The following is a 7,847-nucleotide window of genomic DNA, read 5'->3' on the forward strand; positions in this document are numbered from 1 at the left end:
AGCCACAATTTGGGGGTTGCTGTCAGTGCCAGCAGAGGCGGTGGCTGGAGCAGCTGGTGCTGACACTGCCCCAAGCCCCGGGGCCAGAGGGGCTGGGGGCGAAGCTGCCCCTTGTTCTCCCTCTGCCCCACACAGAGCTGGGCCGGGCACAAGTGGGGCAGCACAGCAAACAGGGAGCCTGTCAGTCCCTTCCAGCCATGCCTGCTCAGAGTTTGGGCCTTGGAGCTCCAGGTGGACAAAGGCAGCTGCTCCTGGTCCCTCTGTGTGTCCCCGTGCTCTGCAGTGCTGCTCCACCAGTCTGTGCCCAGCAATGGGGAAAAGCCTCAGCCCTGCAGGGCCAGGAGCTGCCGGGCTCTGCCTGAGCAGCTCAGCCAGCGGGAAGGAGCTGCTCCACATGGGAACCAGGAGCAGAGGACGCTTCTTTTTATGGCATATTTTCTGTTTTAAGGAAAAGAAAAAGGAAAAAGAAAAAACCTCTATAAAATGTGAAAGATAAAAGCAAAATCCAAGTGTGCTGTGAAAAATCTTCTGTACCTTTAAGAGGTAACTGATCTTTTGCAACAGAAAACTCAGTTATTCACTTTGCAAATGAGTCAATGGCATTGATGCATCTTACTGGCCTCTGTAACCTTTTTTGATAAAGATTTTGGGATTTGTTTCCAATATTGATATTTTAAATCGCAGTGAAATTGGTGTGAAGCAAGAAGAAATTGCTTTGTGCCCTGCCAGCTCCTGGCAGGACTGGCAATCTCAACTCTGTCACCGCCCAAACTTTTAGAAGATGCCCTTCCTTCTCACCCTGTGAATGAGCTGCACATTCCCAATGAAACTGTCAGAGGCTTCTTAAAGACACAAAGTCCCACTTACGGCTTTTGGCTTGGTTTGGAAGTGCAGAAGGGCAATTCTCCATCCATCAGCTCCAGACTGCACTGCCTTAGGAGCACGGCCCCCTCGCCAGGTTTTGCCCACTCGTGGCACTTCTAGAGGAGGAAGAAAGTGCAATTGCACAAATCTAATGAAAAAGGAATGGCAAGTGGGACAGACTAAACATCTTGTGGAGATCCAGGCGTTCAGCTGGGACTGTGGAGAGTTTGGGTTCTTGCCAACTGGATGTGTGTCTCTAACTGCAATCTCTTGGCCTGCAGGAGAGTCTCACTCACCTGCAAAAGCACAAAGCTCAGGTGGAGTGCTCAGAACGGGCTCGTCTGAGACAAAGCTGTCAGAGCCATGTGAGGGCAGGGCTGGCCCAGCCGTGCCCAGGGCTGAGCCCAGCAGAGCCCTGGCAGAGCCCAGAGCAGCCTCAGCATCTGCAGAGCCCGGCTGCAAGGAGAGAAACCAGAAACCACCCGTCAGCTGAAGGCTCCTGTCCCCCTTGTCCCAACAGCCCGCAGTGCCCAGGCCATGCTGGCCCTGCCCAGAGCTGGGCACAAACCTCCCAGTCACTGCTGCCTCTGGGAGCAGAGCAGGAGGGCGGGACTGTGCCCAGCCTGCAGCCAGCCATGGCACATCCAGCCCCTCAGCAGCTGCCCAGAGCCAAAAAGCAGCTTGGCAGCCACTGAAGAATTCATTGCATCTGCCCCAGCAATTGGGGAAACCTTTGGAGCCCGGCCAGGCTGTGCCATGCCCACATCTGGCAGCATCCCCCTGGCTGTGGGCTCACCTGCAAATTGGGTGTGGAGTGTGTCTGTGAAGAAGGTGCCAGAATCAAAGTCGATCATCTTCAGCTGGCCACGTCGAGGAAGAGATTCTTGTCATTGAGAGTGTCCTTGGTGTGTCTGGCAGCAGCCCCATCTGGAACAGCTTCTCTAGGGGCTCCTTCTCCTTCCCTGGGGGCCAGACCAGGCTGTCAGTGTTCTGTCCAGGGCCCCAGCCATCAATGAACCAGACAAGCAAACCTAGGGGGGATGGTGGCCACCAGTGCTTGCCACACCAGGTCTCCAGCTCAGCTCCAAGAGCTGTGTGTTCCCTTCTGATGATCCCTGCTCAGAGCTACAGGCACTCTGGTTTGCTTTGCCACTGATTGCCAAGAGATGTGTGCAGCTGTTACCTGCCAGGCCTCTGGATCCAGCTGTGCACGTGGATCTCTCCCATCTTCTAGGGCAGATGAACACCCTGAATCCAAGGGTCACGGAAAAGGTCTTCTAAGGATGGCCTGTCCAACGGTTGCATGGACAAACACCTCTTAATAACATCTTGGCACTCTGAAGACAGAAACCAGAAATCACCAGTACGTTGCAGAAGTTGCCTCCCCCCCACCCCGTTCCCGTGCCCAGGCCATGATGGGTGTACACAGGGTTGTGCCTAAACTTCCCCATGGATTCTCTGTTTGGAGGAGAGCAGGAGAGCAGGACTTGTGCCACCTCCTCAGCAGCTGCCAGAGCACGATGCTCACACCCTGCTGCTGTCTCCCAGCACTGCTATTCCCCCCTGCCCAGGGATGAGGATCCACCTTGAGAGAGCCGTCGTGGGAACAAGATCCGTCCCCAGATGATCTCCTGGCCCCTCCTGAACGGCTGCTTCCCCGCGACCAGGTGGTACAGCAGGAGGCCCAGGGACCAGATCGTTGCTGCCTCGCCGTGGTAGTGCTGGTGGTGGATCCACTCTGGTGGGCTGCAGGACAGGGCTCCTATGGAATACAGATGGAGTTCAGAAGGAGGATGCTGCTGCTGCCAGAGCCTCGCCCCAGCATCCCTGGGCATGTGGGGGATGCCCCAGTGGCACACGGGGTGACTCGCTGCCCTCTCACCAGCACTTGGGACTTGCGTACAGACTCGGGGCTGGAAAAGAAGCCACTGGTGCTGGAAGAGGCCAGCAGAAGCCTTGAGAAGGCCCAACCATGACACGCAAAAGAAAAACCCACCAAGGGGTGGAGAAAACCCACTCTCCTCCCCGCCTGCACGGCCCTCAGAAAATGTTAGTAAGCCAAGGCAAACAAGGGAGAGGTGCAGTTCGAGCCCTTCCTCGCCTGCACACCAAACCAGCCAGGGCACGCAGTCAGACGCCCCCCTCTCTGCTACCCCCATGGGGGTTTCTGTCGGCCTGGCTGCCCCAGCTCCAACCCCAGACCAGGGCACAGTGGGTGCTGAAGGCTCTCAGCAGGGCTGGGAGCTGGCCCCCCTCACACCCCCACCCAAATCAACTTGGCTCAAGCATTAATCCCATCCCGGCTCCAATAGGCAGAAACCTCGGTGCTGCAGCCCGGCTGGGCCATAAGGTGCCCAGGAGCATCCACTGGGAGGGCTCACCTGCAAAGTGCGTGTAGGCTGTGTCCTGGAGGAAGGCGCCACAGCCAAAGTCGATCAGTTTCAGCTGTCAGGTGGCCAGGTCGAGCACGATGTTCTCGGGCTTGATGTCCCTGTGCAGGACCCCGCAGCTGCTGCAGTGCCGCACGGCCTCCAGCACCTGGCGGAACAGCCCCCGCGCCTCCTCCTCCGGCAGGAACCTCCGCTCCGCCAGCAAACACGAGAGCTCCTGGCACCGCTCCGGACGCTCCAGCACCAACAAGAAGCTGCTGGGCAGCTCAACCCACTCCAGGAGCTGAATGACAGCAGCACACCCAGAGGACACCTTGTCCAGCAGCGCGATCTCCAGGGGCGCACGGGCGCCGTGGGGCTGCGCCAGGACCACGATGCCGTCAGTGGGGCTGAGGCCGTGCCAGGGCTCTGGGACCCCTCAGCCAGCCCGGGATGCTCCGCATGCCCCGCTCACCCCACGCCCGCTCTCCCTGCAGGGCTCCCGGCGGCTCCCACCCTGCCGGGCCCCAGCTCCTCGCCGCCCGGCACGCCCCGCCTTCGGCCGCCGGCCCCGCTCACTCACCAGCTCGCCCCAGTGCCGGATGCCATCCCGTGGCACGCATTTGATTGCCACCTGTGAGCAAGGGGCAGCAGCGGGCTGAGCTTACCGCCCGCTCCGCTCCGCCGCGCCCCGGCCTCCTCCTCTTCCTCCTCTGCCTCTCTTCCTCCTCCCCCGCCCTCCTCCTCCTCGTCCTCTGCCCGCCGCCGGCCCCGCCACTCACCGGGGCGCCGTCCGCGAGGCGCGTCCCCGAGTAGACGCTGCCGAAGCCGCCGCTGCCCAGCAGCGAACCCAGCCGGTACCGCTCCTGCAAGGCCTCCTGCGCCTTCCCTGCGGGCGACACGCGGCCGTCAGCGCTCGGCCCGGGGCCAGACACGGCCCCCGAGCGCCCCCCGACCGTCCCGGGCCGGGCATCCCCACCCGCCCCGGGCCCCGGCGGCTCAGGGCCGGCGGCCGCGCTGCCGAGCGGCGGAGCTCGGGCCGGGGAAGCCGCAGCGGAGGCGGCGGGAGCGGCCGCGCCGCGTGTGTCCTCCGCGGGCCCCGGCAGGAGCCGAGGCCGGGACTGGACCCCGCGTCGGGGCCGGCTCCGGGCTCGGGACAGGCGGAGCCAAAGAGCGGCGATGCCGCCCCCGGCCCAGGCACTGATGCCCGCCCAGCAGCGCCAGCGCCAATACCGCCAGAGCCGGGCGGAGGCGAGAGCGCGGCGGGACGGCCGGGGCCGGGGCCGGGGCAGCCCCGCCCGGGGCCGGGAGTGGGGCGGGGGCATGGCCCGGCCTGGCGCGGGGAGAGGGAGGGGCCGGGACAGGGACAGCGAGAGGGGAGGGGGAGACCGGCAAGGGGATCCTGGGAGAGGCTGCGGGACACCGCGACAGAGTGCGGGACAGCGGGAGAGTGAGACGAGGAACAAGAGAAGGGGCGCAGAGGGTCTGTGGGATCGCTTCTTTCCTGCTGCTGCCGCTGCCGAAACGCCGCGAGCGTTTGTCCGTGTGTCCGTTCCCCGGGTGTCCGTTCCCCGCGTGTCCGTTCCCCGCGTGTCCGTTCCCCGTGTGTCCGTTCCGCCCCGTGCACCCCGGGGCAGCACGGGCCGCTCCACACCGGGGCCGAGCCGGAGTCACGGAGCATCTCTTCCTCCTGCACCCACTGAAAACCACCGTCTTGTTTAGCTGCTTCTTCATTAGATTCGAACTGTGATAAATGTGATTCGTGCTAATTAAATTGTCACTGTATTAGCAAAGTTGTATTTAGATCAATAGAAGACAATTGTTACAGAGTGAGGGGGGAGATGGGTGAGACAGGGCAAAGGACATCTTCCAGATGTTGGGAGTCGAAGAAAGATGTTGGAAGGGAATAGTAGAAGGACGTAGTTCTGACAAGCAACATCTAGAAATACAAAGTTTCGACGTTGAAATGGGACAAAATGGGCCAAAATGGGATGATTCCAGGCATGGCACTCAAAGTCTTGCTATGGAAAACACCTGCTCAGTCACATAGTGGCCATGAGCTCCCTGCAGGTTACACAGCGGACACTGAGGAAGACGATGAGCCTTCACTGGAAATAAGACCCTCAAAAGGATGAGAGACCCCCTAACCCATTAGTAGAGCACACGCCATACAACAGAGTGACATAGATTTTAGGAATAGAAACTAGGAGGAGTTTTCTAGAAACTTCTGTAGCATCTAGTATATAAGTGGGATTGTCAGCCTTGATGCTTTGGTAGGTGAGGAAGGGCGAGTCCCTCCTCGTACCCCTGGTAGGGGGAGGGCCCCCTCCCCGGTCAGTTATGCTTATGCTTTATACAAACCTCAATTATACTAAATTACTTACTCTCAAATTTTACTTATCCTGGAATATATGTATTCAATATTCATTTTAATACTTTGATTGTATTCATTTCCAATACTTTGATATTTTTTGTGTTCAACTCTAACACTTTAATTGTATGCATTTATAATTGTTACTATTAAAAATTTGCTGCTACATTTAATCTCGTTGCTTGATAAATTGGAAAAATAGAATATCATTCCAAACAGAACTTTAAGTTCCGCAGGCTTGCAACTTGTCCCTCGTGCTCGCATGCCCCGGGCGCTATCCCGCCCGCTCGCCCCGCGCTGCAGTCTGTTCCTCACAAGCAAGCAAAGCGCTGTCCGCACTTTCCCCTGGAGCAGAGCAAAGTGCCGAAGGAGGAGCCTGCCAGCGCCAGGCAGAGCCAGCCCCGTGGGAGGGCAGAGCAGCACATGAGGAGCGAGACATGCAGCCCTTGCGGGGCAGCGCTGCTCTCCGGCCGCTCGGGGTGGGCAGCGGCTGTTCCTATTTTCTTGTTCAGTTCCGGGTGAAAATTGGAGACTGCCGACAGGAGGATTAAAATAAAAGGATCAAACTGCTATTTTTGCCGAGTTTGGATGCCAGTCCAATACAGCAGCTCAGCTGCCTGCTTCCTCCCTGCCAATCCAGACCTTTCAACCTGGAGCAAAGGCCCTCTCTGCAAAGAAACTGCTGGCTGCTTTATTTGTCCTGCTGTTCATCGACACAGCTAGAAAAGCAAACTAGTTTGGATCCTGAACCTGTCAAAACACGTGAGCTTTGCCATGTTAAGCCAAGAGATGGAGTCTTGACCCCTGCACGATGTCCTAGGAATCACCTTTGTTGCTGCTGTGTATTGTCACTGCTGAGGGTGAAATACTGTGAGAGCACATGCCCTGTCTCTAGAACCCATAGCCAACCTAAGTGCTGTGCTCTACAATCTTGCATTTGCAGGTTTCTGATGTCTCCAGCATTGCTTTCAAAGCAAAACAGGGAGAAGACAAACTGTGTGTGGCTAATGATAGTGCAGAGTGCATCAAACTTGCTAAATCCTAGGTCTTCGAGGTAAGATCAGTTGATGTAGGACCAGTGCAATGCAGAAAAGGGAAGCGTATAAGGAAAGGAATTAATAGTATATGTGAACATCTTGGGTTGTTTCTTTCCATTGTCATTTCACTTCTGGAAAGCTGCTCTGCTTTTCCAAGCATTTTCTCTACAGTGATGTTTGCTCTTTTCACAAACTTTTCCTGGAGGACGAGCTCCTGTCACAAGACGTGCCACCAACTGCAGAGTCTCTTAGCTTTCCACACTGTGCGTGCTGCACTGTCCTGCAGCAAAGCAGGACAAAGGTTTTGAGAACTTGAAAACTTGTCCTTTCTTTTGCTGGTGGGCTGGGGAGTTGTGCCGTGGGTAAGGTTTTCACTGTTACTGTTCTGATCGAAGAAAACAGGAGGTGGTAGCAGGACTTGCTGGGGAATACAAGGCTGTCTGAATTCAGAGAAAGAATCTCCAGGGCCTGCAGGCAGAAGTGGAGAGTTGTGTGATAATCATTCCAACCTCCCTGTGGACATCGTGAAAATTATCTGGAATGTGAAAATGGTCTGACAGAGAGAGTTTGTTTCTGAGTTCGGTGTAGACAATTCCACATCTGGTGCATTGGTGCATAAATCAAGAGTACAATCTGCTCATGATGAGCACCAGAACAAGCTGGACCTCTCAAAGTCGCCACCTAAAAGAATCTGAAGAGGAGAAATGTAGGGAATGACTTGGTTAACCTTGCCTATGTTATAGATAATAAAAAGATTTAGCCGAATTGAGTATAATCAGAAATAAGTGATAATTTATTTCGTGGCTGGGATAGGGTCCACGACAGCCACAATCACAAAGAGCAACGCCGAGCCCGGGATTGGCACCGGGTAAACACACTATGATCCAAACTCCACTGCTCCGGATTGCCCAATGTTCACAAAACCACTCTGGTCAGCCCAGTTTATATACAGTTTTTCATAGCCTGGAGCAGAGGTCTTTGTCTCCTTTCCTCGCTTCGCATATTCATGTGGTTTCCTTTCTCTGCCTTTGGCTGGACAAAACCATATTCTGGGAGACCATGAATTCTGATGAAGGCAGGCCTTGGTTTAGGGAAGCTGCTATTGAGATGTATTTTTCCCGATTAATCCTGAGTCCTTGGCGCTCAATGCCTGGGTGTTCTCTGGACTGTCTTTGAAGAGAGCCATCTCCTTGTGGCCACATCCAT

General features: G+C 56.5%; 1 pseudogene; it reads right to left on the reverse strand.

Moving 5' to 3' along the window:
* Positions 1-2,094: 2,094 nt before the first annotated feature.
* On the reverse strand, positions 2,095-7,164 carry LOC148217441 (serine/threonine-protein kinase pim-1-like; annotated as a pseudogene).
* Between the last annotated feature and the right edge of the window lie 683 nt (positions 7,165-7,847).

This window comes from Sturnus vulgaris, unplaced genomic scaffold, assembly GCF_052056855.1.
Source record: "Sturnus vulgaris isolate bStuVul1 unplaced genomic scaffold, bStuVul1.hap1 Scaffold_84, whole genome shotgun sequence".
NCBI classification, from domain to species: Eukaryota; Metazoa; Chordata; class Aves; order Passeriformes; family Sturnidae; genus Sturnus; species Sturnus vulgaris.